General features: G+C 38.5%; 1 long non-coding RNA gene across 1 annotated transcript in view; it reads right to left on the reverse strand.

Moving 5' to 3' along the window:
* Window positions 1-16,187, reverse strand: part of LOC127169442 (uncharacterized) — a 98,840-nt gene extending 82,653 nt beyond the window's left edge. The window contains exon 1 of the long non-coding RNA XR_007828246.1: window positions 16,028-16,187. This is a non-coding gene — a long non-coding RNA (uncharacterized LOC127169442). The remainder of the gene's footprint in view (window positions 1-16,027) is intronic.
* Between the last annotated feature and the right edge of the window lie 891 nt (window positions 16,188-17,078).

Consider the following 17,078-nt stretch of genomic DNA (forward strand, 5'->3'; position numbering starts at 1 on the left):
TGCTCGGGGTGTTTCAGGGGTTAGAAATAGGATTTTGCTTGGGGAATAAGTTATTGATTTCTCCTACTGGTCCAGAGAGGCTGGGCTGAGGACAAGCAGTGATAAGGGTGAAAGTTAACAAGCACCCGAAAGTCTGCTGAAATGCTATAGCCTCTCTCCGCATTCGGGCTAGTTTCATCTAATGCACCATTACCGTTATGGATATCAAGATAAAACTCAATGCTGGGCACATTTATAATGTGCAATTGCAGAGCGTGAAAGAGAGGACGAGCTAATGTACAGTGGGTTACTGAGTTTGAAATCTCCTGACTTGCACATGAGGGCCATGAGGAAAACATGAGATTTATAAGTAAAGCAAACAATTTGTACTGAGCTTGAATGCAAAAATGTTCTCAAGCCCTAAAGAAAACACAGCAAGTCAGTGATCAATTATCTACAAGCAGTGAATTTAAATTTAAGCTTGTGGTATAATAGTAAAGGTTGCCACAACTGGCACTGAAGAGCATGTTATGACATGATTGCTTTTTAAATACTTGATTCAAGGAGTCTAAACCGCCCTCTTACACACTTCCTGTGTGCATGAATTTGCATTCTAATCATATATTAGCGTGTCAGGCTAATTACCTGAAGGATGATTATTTATATGGAGACAGCTGTCAAAAAAGGTCAGATTTAACTGAATTCTGAAGTAGCATGTTATGCAATTATAAAATAAATACTCTGTAATGAAAATTTAAGACTGTGTTTTATACACACAAAACCAAAACCATATCTAATATAGGGAGCTGAATATTTAAAATAAATATATTGAATATAAAAAATTAAAATAAACTACCATTTAAAAACTAATTTAACTTAACATGCATCATCCATATCTAATGGCCAGTGTTGGGTAAGTTACTCAAAAAAAAAAAAAAAAAAAATTAATTACTAGATACTAAATACATTTTCAACAGTGTAATTAGATTAGCGTCCAAATTACTCTCTACAAAAAGTATTGAATTACTAATTACTAATTACTTTTTAAATCCTTTATCAACTTCGACAAGTTAATAACACAAGGATAGACATGAAATGGTTCTTTTATTTCTTTCAAATAAATAATAGATAACTACATAAATTATTCTGGTCACACTTTAGGGTCCAAATCTCTCTGCTTACTAACTATGACTTTTTCTTAATATACTCCTAATTACTGCTTATTAACACTAAGTAAAGAACTGGGCAAGATTAAGGATTTAGAATAAGGTCTTGCAGAATAAGACAATAATATGTGCTCTGCATTAATAATAAACAGCCAATATCCCAGTAATATTCATGCTAATAACTATCTAGTTAATAGTGAGAATTGGACACTAAAGTGTTACCAATATTCTTATTAAAAGAGAAGTCCACTTCCAAAACAACAATTTACAAATAATTTACTCCAAGATGTCTTTCTGTCTTCAGTGTAAAGAAATTGTGGTTTTTGAGGAAAGCATTTCAGGATTTTTCTCCATATAATGGACTTCATTGGTTCTCCGATTTTGAACTTCCAAAATGTAGTTTAAATTCAGCTTCAAAGGGCTCTAAACGATCCCAGCCGAGAAAGAAGGGTCTTATCTAGCGAAACGACTGGTCATTTTTTTCCGAAAAAAAATAAAAATAAATATATATATATATATATATATATATATATGTATATATATATATATATATATATATATATATATATATATATACACTTTTTGAGCACAAAAGCTCGTGTGGCACAAGCTCTGGGATGCGCGTTGTTTAACGATTCATTCATTTTGAACGAATCTTGAATGTGACTCGGGAAGAACGAGTTGTCTCGGGGACTGATTCATTCAGTTGCGCGTGCACAATATCCGATTAGGTTCTGTACTGGAATTAGTTCACCTATTTTGAGTCTTTGGGTTTTTCAAGTCGTTCGTTCATCTTATGGGGCTGTCACATGATGAACGAATGACTCGAACCAGAAGACTCGAGAGATGAACTAATCAATTCTTTTTCCGGCTCACACTGCATTGGTTAAGCTTATGGGGCTGTCATGTGATGAACGAACAACTCAAACCCGAAAACTTGTCAGATAAGAAGTGAGGTGAGCTAACCACAGACTAAAGACCCAGCTAAACAATGAATTAACTTTTTCTGTTTCTTATAGCATTATAGTTTTTTCTTGTTTGTAGTGTGATCAACGTTTGTGTAAGCAGTAGATGTGTTAGGGAAGCAACACGTAACATTTTAATTATATTTTGCTAAAATGAATGAAATGACTCGAAAAAAAGAATTGTTCATTTTGCTGAACAAGACTCAAAGGTCCGAGTCGGTAAAACAATCTGAACTTCTCATCGAAGTCTCTACGAAGTTCATTGTTCTGTGTACTCCGGCTCAAAAAGGTAGAGAATGGCAAAAATCTCCATCTTATTTTCTCCTACAACTTCAGAATCGTCCGACATTGTTGTACCTTTTTGTTTGTAAACAGCGTTTGACTTACTAGCACTGTTTTTTGGTCTTTGCACGTTTGCTTTGTAATCACTGGGTCTGTAGTTCTACCTACGTGAACGTGCATCCCAGAGCCTGTGCTACACAAGCTTTTGTGCTTAAAAAGTATACAAATTTTTATTTTCAGAAAAAAATGACCGATCATTTCCCTAGATAAGACCCGTATTCCTTGGCTGGAATCATTTAGAGCCCTTTTAATCTGCAATTAAACTACATTTTGGAAGTTCAAAATCGGGGCACCAAAAAAGTCCATTATATGGAGAAAAATCCTGAAATGCTTTCCTCAAAAACCATAATTTCTTCACGACTGAAAACAGAAAGACACAAACATCTTAAAGTAAATTATATGTGAACTGTTGTTTTGGAAGTGGACTTCTCCTTTAACTTACCAAAGTATTTAAAGTAAGAAGCGTTCATAACCATGCAGTTTAAGGTTAGACTTTAAATTTTGATGTTAAATCAACTATTGTATTGTATTGTATTGTATTGTATTGTATTATACATAAATGTTCTACAGTCTATACACAGTATTAAGTTCACTTACATAAGAAGTAACTGTAATTACATAATTACATTACATAATAAGAGTAATCACTTACTTTACTTTTTCAAGGGAAGAAGTAATTAAATTACAGTAACTAATTACTTAGTAACAAGTTACATCCAACGCTGCTAATGAGTAGCATAGCAGAATCGAAGGGGCAGTGGTATAAAAAAAAAAAAAAGGTAGACACAATGAAATGTGTGTGGGAAGGAGCAGACAACTGTGATGTATTGACCATTGTAATTAAGTTGGAAAGTAAAACAATGGTTTAGCTTCAGTATGCATACAATATTAGGCAACACAATAATTATTGGCAACTTAAAATTCAAAATCGAACAAGCTACTGTACACAACTTAATCTAAAAACAATAACATAACAGACATTATAGGTTCCCTTTTAATTCAGTTACATTTTATGTTTTGCAGATTAAATAAAACAGTTTATTAAAGGGATAGTTCACACAAAATGAAAACTCTGTCATTAATTACTCACCCTCATGTCATTCCAAAGTCATAAGACTTTTGTTCATCTTCGGAACACAAATTAAGATATTTTTGATGAAATTCGAGAGCTTTCTGACCCTGCATGCATAGAAAGCAACGCAACTGCCACATTCAATTAATAAGGACATTGTTAAAATACTCCATCTGACATTCGTGGTTCAATCTTAATTTTATGTGACAAATACAACAAAATGACAAAAATAATGACTTTATTCAACAATTTCTTCTATTAGGTGTCAGTCTTTGATGCGCATTCAAGAAAGTACCATAACGCATGCTTCATTAAAGCTTCATCAAATTTCAGTTGAACCACTGATGTCACATGGACTATTTTAACAATGTCCTTACTACCCTTCTAGGCCTTGAACCTGTCAGTTGTATTGCTGTCTATCCAGGGTCAGAAAGATCTCGAATTTCATCAAAAATATCTTAATTTGTATTCTGAAGATGAAAAAAGGTCTTACGAGTTTGGAACGACATGAGGGTGAGTAATTAATGACAGAATTTTGATTTTTGGGTGAACTATCCTTTTAATGGGCACCCATTTTTCCTCCACCACACATCAACTGGTGTCAAATCTACCAACTCTTCTGTTAGAGGTCTGTCACAGTCACTCATTAAGTATGGAAGAGGGGTGACAGATTAAACGACTGCCTCAGACATGCTTGACAAAATAAGCAAGAAATGTCAATGTGCAAATCAATGTGAAGCCTGCTGGGGGAAAAAAAAGAAGAACCACATGAACAAACTATAAGGCTAGGTAAAAAAATATATAGATTTCATGATTTGAATCAATTCTCATTTTTACAAAACAATATTGATTCTTCAATCCCAAGAATCGATTAGTCTAGTCTGTTTTCAGTTAGTGAGTAGAACATTGTAGCGCGCCTCCCATATAATGAATCGCAATAAGCTTTGTTGCTTCTGATATAAAAAATATTCTAAGAGTTCAAATTCTGTTGTGTTCACATGAAGTGATCATCTCCTCTGCTTCAATACCGGTTACATAATGAAATAAACATGAATGAACATCAGAAGGAATGTTAAAAGAAAAAGTACAACTTACCGAAATTGATTTAATGTCTTAATTGCTCAATCAGTGTTTAAACCACGCAAAGACGTCAATATAACATCTTGTAACAATGTCAAGTGTAACGAGGAATGAGTGGCGAGAGGCGAGCGGATCCATCTGCAAGCTTTTATTAAAGGGGCGAGACAAAAACATGGTCGTACAGGCAGGGTCAAACAGGAGCAAACGGGTATAACAGGCAAAACGTAGAGAATAATCCAATAAACGAGAAAGAGTCCAAAGGGCAGGCGGCGTGCGGTCGAAAACGGGGAGCCAGGCGAGGGAATCAAAAACAAGGAACAAGGAACTAGGAACTAGGAACAAGGAACAAGGAAACTAGGAAACGCTAACAATGGAAATACAACAATAACAATCCGTGCCTTGCAAGGGGAAAGTCCGGGGCTTTTATACTGTGCCTGATCGGCTACAGGAGGCAACGCAATGGGCGCGATGGGTGATGGGAGTAGTAGTCCGAGGTGCAACGCAACAGTCTGAATGTAGTGACAGGGTGAGAGCGACCTCTGGCGGTGAGCGGACTGCAAGACACCGACCAGATTCGTGACATAGGCCCCCCCCAAGGAGCGGCTTCCAGACGCTTGAAGGGAACAACAGTCCAGGGGAGCGGTGGGGCGGGAGCAAGACAGGGCGAGGGCTGGAGGACTAGGTCCATGTGGAGGGCCCGGTAATTGAGGCAGGACCGATAGAGCAGCAACCCTCCAGGGCGGAGCAGGAGGCGCAGGAGCCCTCCAGGGCGGAGCAGGAGGCGCAGGAGCCCTCCAGGGCGGAGCAGGAGGCGCAGGAGCCCTCCAGGGCGGAGCAGGAGGCGGAGCTGGAGGCGCCGGAGCCCTCCAGGGCGGAGTCGGAGGCGGAGTAGAAGGCGCGGGAGCCCTCCAGGGCGGAGCCAGAGGCAGAGCAGGAGGCGCAGGAGCCCTCCAGGGCGGAGCCGGAGGCAGAGCAGAAGGCGCAGGAGCCCTCCAGGGCGGAGCAGGAGGCGGAGCAGAAGCCCTCCAGGGCTGAGCAGAAGGCACAGGAGCCCTCCAGGGCGGAGCCGGAGGCAGAGCAGGAGGCGCAGGAGCCCTCCAGGGCGGAGCCGGAGGCAGAGCAGGAGGCGTCGGAGCCCTCCAGGGCGGAGCAGGAGGCGCAGGAGCCCTCCAGGGCAGAGCAAGAGGCGCAGGGGCCCTCCAGGGCGGAGCAGGAACCCGCGACACAGACTGGAACCTGGGGAGAACAGGGACAGAGGAGGCAGACAGAATAAGGGGAGAAGCAGAGAGTTTGAGGATGAGCGCCGCCTCCCTAGGAGGATCTACAGCCGAAGCTGACACCTCAGGAGGCATTGGCGCGGCTTCTCCAACAGGGAAGGTCTCTGGAGCTGACTCGTGGTCAGACAGGGCCTCTGGAGCAGACTTGAAACCAGACGGGACCTCTGGGGCAGACTTGAGACCAGACAGGAGCTCTGGAGCAGGCTTGTGATCAGACGGGAGCTCTGGAGCCGGTTTGTGATCAGACGGGAGCTCAGGAGCCAGTTTGTGATCAGACGGGAGCTCAGGAGCCGGTTTGTGATCAGGCGTGGCCTCAGGAGCAGACTTGTGAACAGATGTGAGCTCTGGAGCAGGCTTGGGAACAGACGTGACCTCAGGAGCTGACTTGTGAACAGACGTGACCTCAGTAGCACAGTGTGCAGCCCACACACACCAAATGGCAACCGCCATTAAGGGAAGAGCAGTGGCGGGTGGCAGGACCTCTTTAATGGTGATTTTAGAAGGTGTTGATGCCACTGGGATGTTCTCTGCCCTCACTGACACCAGTGGTGGGTCCAGCACGCTGGCCGTCATGATAGGCCGTGACCTTGGGATGTCAGACGTGGCGTGGCTCTGGGCCGTCAGGCGGGGCGACTCTGGGCTCTGGGACTCTGGGCCGTCAGGCGGGACGTGGCTTGACTCTGGGCCGTCAGGCGGGACGTGGCTTGACTCTGGGCCGTCAGGCGGGACGTGGCGTGACGGGGCTCTGGAAGGTCAGACGAGATGTGACTTGGCTCTGGAACAGCAGCAATAACTTCATTTGGCTCATGAAGATCAGCTGTGGTTTGACTTGGTTCGTGGAGATTGGCTGTGACTTGACTTGATTCATGAAGATCAGTAGTGAACTGACTTGACTCTTGGAGATCAGCAGTGACTTGACTTGGCTCGTGAAGATCAGTAGTGACCTGATCTGACTCATGGAGATCAGCGGTGACTTGACTTGGCTCATGGAGATCAGCAGTGACTTGATCTGACACGTGAAGACCAGCGGTGACTTGAACTGGCTTGTGAAGATCAATGACTTTACTAGACTCAGGAACCACGGCTGTGACTTTGCTTGACTCAGGAACCACGGCTGTGACTTTGCTTGACGCAGGAACCATGGCCTTGACATTGCTTGACGCAGGAACAACCGCCTTGACGTTGTTGGACTTGGAAGCTTGACTGGACTTGGAAGCTTGACTGGACTTGAAAGCTTGACTGGACTTGGAAGCTTGACTGGACTTGAAAGCTTGACTGGACTTGAAAGCTTGACTGGACTTGAAAGCTTGACTGGACTTGAAAGCTTGACTGGACTTGAAAGCTAAAGCTTTGGCTTGACTTGACTCTGGAACAACAGTCGTAGCTTGACCTGGCTCAGGAGACACGGCTGTAACTTGACTTGACCTAGTATGAACAGCTGCTGTAATGTGACTTGACTCGTGGAGAACAGGTGTGACCTGGCTTGACTCGTGGAGAACAGCTGTGACCTGGCTTGACTCGTGGGGCATAGCTGTGACCTGGCTTGACTCGTGGAGAACGGCAGCTGTGTCTTGACTTGACTCTGTGTCTTGACTTGACCCAGGGGTAGCCGCCACGGCATGAAGGAACGCCATTTTTGCTGCCCATACCGTCATTAGGGGTGAGTCCAGCACGTGGGCCATCATGACCACAGGTGGCGTCCGGGTGCTGACCACTGGTTCAGGAATGGCGGCCATCTTGTGGAGTGGCTTAGAGACGGCGGCTCAGGAAAGATGGCTGTAACTTGACTTGAGATAGGAGCGATAGCTCTGACCTGACTTGACACAGGAAACACAGCTTTAACCTGACTTGACACAGGAACAAGGACCGTAGCTTGACTTGACACTGGAACAGCAGCCGTAGCTTGACTTGACTTGAAACACGGCTGCAACTTGAAACTTGACTTGACTCAGGAAACACAGCTGCAACTTGACTTGACTCAGGAAACACAGCTGCAACTTGACTTGACTCAGGAAATGCAGCTGCGACTTTATACGGCTCTGGTATAGCAGCTGTGACGTGACAGAGCTCCGTTTTCACCGCCATTTGGTGAGCGCGCACTGGCGCCGCCACCATCTTGCGAACGGGCATCGCAGTCGCCGCCATTTTGTGCACGGGCTCCTCCGTTGCCGTCATTTCGCGAGTGCACAGCGGCGCGGCCGCCATCTTGTGCACGGACTCTGCTGACACCGCCATAGCTAGGGCACGCTCCGACACGGCCGCCATTTCACGAGCGATCCAGGCGGAATCCTGGATCCTGTTGTGACGGATTGTTCTGTAACGAGGAATGAGTGGCGAGAGGCGAGCGGATCCATCTGCAAGCTTTTATTAAAGGGGCGAGACAAAAACATGGTCGTACAGGCAGGGTCAAACAGGAGCAAACAGGTATAACACAGGCAAAACGTAGAGAATAATCCAATAAACGAGAAAGAGTCCAAAGGGCAGGCGATGTACGGTCGAAAACGGGGAGCCAGGCGAGGGAATCAAAAACACAAGGAACTAGGAACTAGGAACAAGGAACAAGGAAACTAGGAAACGCTAACAATGAAAATACAACAATCCGTGCCTTGCAATGGGAAAGTCCGGGGCTTTTATAGTGTGCCTGATTGGCTACAGAAGGCAACGCAATGGACACGATGGGTGATGGGAGTAGTAGTCCGGGGTGCAACGCAACAGTCTGAGTGTAGTGACAGGGTGAGAGCGACCTCTGGCGGTGAGCAGACCGCAAGACACCGACCAGATTTGTGACAGTCAAGTATAACATCACATTTACTTTAGGAAAAAAACAATAAAACAAAAAAATATTTGGTGACCATAAACTCGTTAGTCAGCTAGAAAAATTAACTCTGTGGCAAAACTCAGCTCTAATAAACCTGTAATAAACTGATTTTGGAAGCAGTTGTTGGAGTAATTTTACCCTGTGATTGTGTCTTTGTCCCTCCAGGGCCTGCTGTAAAAAGCATGTTCATGTGGAGCTTCAGGAAGAACAACAAATTGCATCCAATATGCACAGAGTGTTCTGTTGACTGAACCAAACCCCATAAAAAACTCAGTGGATAACCATCAGCATTTGCAATATGTCATTTTGCATTTGCTGAGGGGAAAAAAAGTCTATATCAGATCTAAACCAGACAATGGCTGGTCAGCGAGATACAGTCAGTTGGCTGGTTGCAATACCTTCCAGAACAAAAGAACTGAACAAAAGAGAGAAGACGTACCTCAGCAACTTGTTTTTCACACATTGTCTCCTCATTATCCACAGGGTCAGCACAGGCTACAAATCTCATTACAATCTAGTGACAATGTCAGAGATAAACTGTTTTCTACATTTGCTGTAGCACTGTTAACCATGCATTAAATACCCTAAACACCAAAACACTCTCTAAAAGCCTGTTGGAAAATAAGTTATTCTCGCCAAGACGCAACGTTAACGACACACTGTGCTTCTAAAGTCATGTCTATGCGTTTAGTATTGATTTTGCCACTGTGACATGGATCATTCATCGATCTCACCAAGCTGGCAAGAGGGATGCATAGGAGTCTGTGTTAACAGAGACTCTGATGTGACTCTCCTTAGAAAATTCTGAGCAAACTAGTGGTTTCCAAGCCCACCCCGGTGGCTCTGCATTGGACTCCTTGCAACAGCCATCAATTAGAGTTGTGTGACGCTATCTGAGCAGATGATTGAAGAGCAGTGTGATGTTCCCTCTGAAGAAGAACTAGTGCTCCATTTGCAGTTCACAAGCTGAATTATTATTAATAACATCAAAATGTATAAAACTGTAGTACTGACTCTGATTAATTCTGATTGGATTCAAAGGCAGTATAACATGACTTTAAAATTACTGTATTAATGTGCCAAGTTGCTCTGCAACTACTAAAAGCCTGCAGGCAGGATAATGAATTATATTACTCGGTAGAAGATTTGTTTGCTGTTGTTCACATTTATTAAAATTTTAACTATTTAATTCTAAAAATAGCAGTCAAAAGTTTTTTTGGACAGTAAGATTTTTAAGGTTTTTTTTTTTTTTTTTTTTTTTTTTTTAAGTCTCGTCTGCTTACCAAGCCTGCATTTATTTGATCCAAAGTACAGCAAAAACAGTAACATTTTGAAATGTTTTTACTATTTAAAATAACTGTTTCCTATTTGAAAATATTTTAAAATCTTATTTATTACTGTGATTTTAATTCAGAATTTTTTGCATCATTACTCCAGTCACATAATCCCTTAGAAATCATTTTAATATTCTGATTTGCTGCTCAAAAAAAAAAAAAAAAAAAAAAATTACTTTTTTAATTATTATTTATTTATATATATATATATATATATATATATATATATATATATACACACTATAACAATAATAACAAATCTTTTGTAAATGTCATCACTTTTGATCAATTTAAATCTTCCTTGCTAAATAAAAGTATTAATTTCTATAATTTCTTCTTCTATAATTTTATAATAGAGTAATGATGCTGAAAATTTAGCTTTGATCACCAGAATAAACCATTTTTTAAAATATTCAAATAAAAAGCAAAAGAGCTGCAAAAAAAAAAAAAAAAAAAAAAAAAAAAAAACAAACAAACAAACAAAAAAAAAAAACAGTATTAATGCTTTTGCTGCATTTTGTATCAAATAAATGCAGGCTTGGTGAGCAGAAAAGTCTTCTTTAAAAACATTAAACATCTTACTGTCCAAAACACTTTTGACGGGTAGTGTAAATTTAAAAAAATAAAAAGAATAAATAAAAAATAATGTTACATAAATAAACATTAACTGAACATTGGTCTTTTATTGTCATAAGACTTACACTGACTTTGAAACTATATAATAGAATAGAATAGAATAGAAAATAATGTAATATAATATAATAGAATATAATGTAATTTTCTATTTTTTTCTTATTTATTTATTTGTATGGATTGAAATCAACAGTATTAAACCACTGATTTTATTACTGATTTTTGATTGGTTATTTGATTTTTCATTTGCTTAATGATGTATTATTAAGAGCCCCACAGACTTTAGTCAAGCTAATGACATTTTATTTTTGACAGGAATGAAAAAGAGGTTGTGAGGCGTAGAATATAACAAAACATAAGATTATTGTTATCATACAACTCACGAAAAATCTTTCAAAAAAAAAAAAAAAAACATTTCAGTAGTCAAAAACTCCATAAACCAGTTTTGACAGTACATGATCCAGTACCTTTATATAGTATGTACAATTGTAAAGTGTGTACATCCCAGCCTTGTTTTCATTCAGGTAAATTTCAACATGGTGTCTGTCCTAACTAAGGTCTATGGCATTTCAAAACATTCCTGAAATACTGACTTTAGTGTATCGTTCCATCACAGACAGGACAAAAGGTCATTACTGTGACAATACAGGGATGTAACAATGGTAAAAGTACTACATTGTAAGTTTGCCAAGGAATTGTGATGCAAAACTATACCCAGTGCTGTGTTAACCTATCAGAGAGTAATTGAATGTTTTAATAAATTGCCTCATTAGGATTATGAACAAGCTTTCTACGATCCACAGAAATCATTTAGGCTTCTGAACAGGCTATAAGTTATCTTCCTGCTAAATGAAATCCAATTAACATCTGTTTATCAGGCTGAATCAACAGCCATAAGTTTAGCTGCAATGACTGTGACAAACAATTAGCTCTAATTGCAATATATGCGCCAGGGAAGTACAGACTGTGTGAGCGTTCAGACAGACAAAAACGATAGCTCCACTATCCTGATACACATCCTATGTAACATAAAGATGAGCCTCAGAAACTTTTTAAAATGTTGTCAAACATTTTCATTACGTATTTTGTAATAGAGAATGAACTACAATAAAGGTTTTCAAAGATGTTTCGTTAAGGGAGCCATGTATACATTATTCAGATGAACAATGAACCAGAAACACTCTACAGAAACTCTTTAGATGACAGGCTTTCCAGCACGTCTTATCAGTATATTTCCACATCTGTGAAAAATCAAAATTCTTAGGGAGGTGAGACGTTTGTAATCTTTTACTATCCTGAACCTTGCCTGATCCACAATCTGATAGCAGACAAGTCAACTTTCTCTAGATTTTATCCAAATCATTTACTATCAAGGTCGCTTCCTCTGAGGAGGCAAAGGAGGCAGTGCCTCCTCAAAACATTGGATGAGAAAAAAAAAAAAAATAAATACAAAAATAAATCAATGGCAATATTACAAAATATAACATTGAAAGTGTATAAATCAATAGCTTTTCTAAAGAAACATTATCCAACAGCACCACCAGAAGGTGAAGTTACAGCAGGAGTCTGTGTCTCTCCCGCCTCCCCTGAGCCCATTGAGTTTTAACAGAGCCCCTAAACGGTGCCGTGAGTTCGGTAGGGTGTAACTGAAAATAAATGGGCATCGCAACATGATTGGATATGACTGGTTATGATCAGCTATGATTGGTTCATGCGATAAATCCCACCTCTTGTGTTCATGCGTGTTCGTGAATCAGTCTGAATGAGCAATAAAATAGCGTTAATGGGAAGACTAATTTAAAAAGTACGTAAACAACTCACACACTCAGACATAACCACTTTGTTACATCAAAAATAAGACTTTAAATGGCCAGAAAACATGATCTGTGAGAGTTTTCAGTGAGTAATTAGTGAAATTTTGTAAAATTTAAAGTAAATCTTCATATCTGTGACCAATATTTACAGAGTTTTGATGACTAATGATCCAAAATTGTTTAAATTGTTATAGCCTTGAGTTATTAAATGTAAAATGCTTAAATACACTAACTTGATAAGATTCATTCTTGGCATAATAAACAGAATACTGATTACACTGTTAAAGGAACACTTTTTTGTTTTTTTTTGTTTTTTTGAAAATACACTCATTTTCCATTTAAAACTCCCCTAGAGTTAGGGGAGCATAGCTTAGCATAGATCATTGAATCCGATTAGACCGTTAGCATCTCGCTCAAAAATGACCAAAGAGTTTTGATATTTTTCCTATTTAAAACTTGACTTTTCTGTAGTTACACTGTGTACAAAGATGGACGAAAAATGAAAAGTTGCAATTTTCTAGGTTGATATGGCTATGAACTATACTCATTTCAGCATAATAATCAAGAAACTTTGCTGCCGTTCCACTGGTGCAGCAGGTGCAATGATATTACTTAGCAGACAACTCTGCCGGCTACAACTCTGCATCTACACAAACTTAGTGTAACTTAGTGTAGTCACTTTCAGGCGCTGCGTAATATCATTGCGTCTGCTGCAAAAATATCATTGCGTCTTTGTACACAATGTAACTACAGAACAGTCAAGTTTTAAATAGGAAAAATATCAAAACTCTTTCATTCATTTTTGAGCGAGATGCTATTGGTCTAAACAGATTCAATGATCTATCCAAGCTATGCTAAAAGTGCTAGCGCCAGACCAGGAGATCGGCTGAATGGATTAGAAAACGGTAAAACTCAACTGTTTAACTCTAGGGGAGTTGGACAATGAGCCTATTTTCCAAAAAAGTGGAGTGTTCCTTTAATGCAAAATATAAAAATTTTTTTTTTTTTTTTTCAGATATTGTTTATTTAACAAAGAAAATGTGACTGGCTGGGACATGAGAAAAAAAAAAAAAAAAAAAAAAACCCACTGCTTACTTTTTATTTGTTGCATAATTAGAAATATTGGACGCATAATGTCACTATGTCTGGAAATGCATTAGTTTATAAATTTGATTTGACTGCATTAATAATAAAGAAAAATAAATTAAAAAAAAAAAAAAAAATAAAATTAGCTTCAAATGGTCTCTTCAGCTTGACTTGGCTATCTTCAATGCTCTGAGAGTGAACTGACCAGCGTAGTACCACATTTGTTAAATTTTAGTTACTTTTGGAGTTATTTTGTTATTTTAATTTTTCTTTCTTTCTTAGATAGTGTCTCAAGAAACATTTCTAATTCTCATTTAAAGTCTTTCATCTAATATTAATACTGCATTTTATTTCAGCTTTATTTCAGTTAACAAACATAGTTTTTAATATTTACAATAGCAACACTAAAATGTTGTAAATTGCAAATAGAAATCACAGAATGGGGTCAGATATTAAATATAGCTCAAAGCACAATACAAATTAAGCATTTTTACAATATGTAATAGATCACACAAAATTTACTTACAGACATAGAACCTATTACATCAGCCATGCTAACCTACAAAACTACTGTCTCATTTCAGACTAAGGTGTGTCTAAAAACAAGCTAGAGAGGTGAAGGTAAATTGGATGAACAGCTTTTAGTACAACTGCATTTGATTGAATTGAAATTTAATTCCATTAGAAGGACATTTCATCCCAACCTTGAACCTCGTGTGATGCAAAAAAATCAATTTACAAGCTGCATGTAAGCCAGTTACATAGACCAACAGCAGAAGCCTGCTTAGATGTGTGGCAACACTCATTATCCTCTTCCTTGGTCAAATTAAACGATGTTTCAAAGGGTAGTAAGAACCAAGATGGTTTTGTAGAATTGCATTTTAGCAAATAAGTAAATACACTCTTTGATTGCGCTGATATAGTTTCATGAATGTTTAATGGAGTCTTCTTTGCGGAGTAAAATTCATCTAAATATTCAGAGCTAGAAAGGGCAGGAGGGTTGTGAGCTTAATGTGAAATCAATAAACTGACAATCTCTGCCAAAACAACTAGGTATGACCTGAGGAGACGGGACTTGTTTTAATACTGGAGCTTTTCATCTAGACTATAAATAATTCATAAATCAAAGTTAAAAAAAGAAAAAAAGGAAGAAAGAAAAATAAAATACAGAAAAAATGTACCAAGATAATATAGTATATCAAGAAACCAAAAAAAATAATAAAAATAATAAACAACAACATCAAAAGCACCTTTATGATGTTACACAAAATAACTATGATAATACGCAATAATGACACACAATTTTCCAAATGCATGCCATGGTTTCCCATGACCTCTTGCCTCTGTAATTTACAGCAGCGATCGCTAAATGGACAGGATGATACTAGGAAACTCTCACAAAGAGCCGGATGGGGGATCAAAGGGGGATGTTCAAGTCAGATGCTACTCGAGTCACATACACACACATATGATTTCTAACCGCATTCCCGAGCAGCACATCTCACATGCACCCTCTTCGTACTCCATTAAAGTGTCAGAGAGCCCTTGAAGTGTCACCTGTACACCATTAGCTGTTTCATCTAATTCATACAATGCTCTGGGGCCACGGCCAAACAATTATGCCAGCGCTAACATTGGTTTTTAGAAGTCAGCGAGGATCATGTTTGAACATCCTTTCCTAAGAGAGTCATTTTTGTATTCAGATGCTAACATGCTTTCAAGAACCAGAGAAAGACCTGATGAAACCCCAGAGAGCCTCAAAACAGACTTTCAAATCCATGTTCAGAAATATTTGATTATAGCACACATCAAAAGCAGCCCTTTGAAATAAATAAGTGAAGAATAAATAAATATACGGCTTTTGTGTACCGAACGTTAAATGTTCGTATATGTGTTATATAGTCTCATCCTCGAAAAGATTCGAGGTAGTCACTAAAACAAAATTGCACTGATGTAATGCTGCCCTCTACTGGAACAAAATCCAATAATAATTCCTATGACAGATGCTTCCATTTAATTTTAGTCTTTAATTCAATATTTCCAATGCTTTATTTATATAGCTAACTATTACCGTGGGGCTGTGAGCCAGTACAGTTTACAGCAACGCATCCAAGTCATAAATAAGCCATCAAACTTCAAAGCTACGCTTTCCTCAAATGATATTCTATTTGATGCCAAACGTACTTCGTGTGCTCCATGAATCAATAAATATTACCATTATTATTGCATATTCATTGAGAGTTTAATGTTTTGGACTGACAAAAACGCGTTAATTCAAATACAGTTAACTGTCTAATCTGTGTGGATGTACGTAGATGTTTGCTGTCGTGTTAAATGTTTGTATAAAGCTATGGGTGTTTATGTAGGCTATATACAAACAGGAAATGAACTCTATAACGTTACATGAGGATACAAAACATACACTTTCTTGTTAAAAACATTTGTGAGTTTGTGGGTTTACCTCACATGAAGACATTCGGTTCATTCAACATGTCTGCCTAAGCCAGCTGCGATGAGTTTTTTTTACCGAGAGAAAGTTTATTTACTGTTTGTTCACTGCAGACGAACAATACACCGAGACAAAACAAGAATATGTTTACTAAACAAGCGCCTCGTTTTAAATCAACCAACGTCGTTGGCGTACACGCGCACTTTGAACTGACGCAGACGCTAACAAACGCACGTATTTTGAAATTTTTTGTTTATGTATTAGTATAGCCAGTGGTTGATTTTTGAAGAAGCATAAAAAAGAAAACATGGGAAATAACTCAGTTATATTGATAAAATACTGCTGTCAGCCTACCACGTAGGCCTAAAAATAATGAAATAAATTTTTTAATATTTGTTTCCATTATTTATAAAGAATTTTAAATAGCTTTTCATGAACAAAGAGACAAAGGTAAAAAAAAAACAAACCTGTATACATACACTAGCAGTTAAAAGTTTCTGAACGTTGTTGAATGTCTCTTCTGCTCACCAACCTGCAGTTATTTGATCCAAAATACAACAAAAGCAGTAATATTTTGAAATATGTTTACTATATATCGGAATATATTTTAAAATGTAATTTATTCCTGTGTTAAAAGCTAAATTTTCAGCATCATTACTCCAGTCTTCAGTGTCACATGATCCTTCAGAAATCAATATAATATGCTGATTTGCTGTTCAAGAAACAGCTAATTTATTATTATTATTATTACCAATATTTAAAACACTTGAGTACAATTTTTTCAGGATTCTTTGATGACTGATTCTTTTGAAACATTTATCTGAAAAAAAGCTTTTGTAACATTATACACTATACAAAGGATGCTATAAATTGATCAAAAGACATTTATAGTGTTGCAAAAGATTTTGTACTCAGCTGTTTTTAACATAAAACTAATAACAGTAATAATATTTTTCTTAGTTTTTTTAGCAGCAAATCAGAATATTAGAATGATTTCTGAAGGATCATGTGACTGGAGTAATGACGCTACAAAATTGCTTTGAAATCACAGGAATAAATTACA

Source organism: Labeo rohita, chromosome 1 (genome assembly GCF_022985175.1).
Source record: "Labeo rohita strain BAU-BD-2019 chromosome 1, IGBB_LRoh.1.0, whole genome shotgun sequence".
NCBI classification, from domain to species: domain Eukaryota; kingdom Metazoa; phylum Chordata; class Actinopteri; order Cypriniformes; family Cyprinidae; genus Labeo; species Labeo rohita.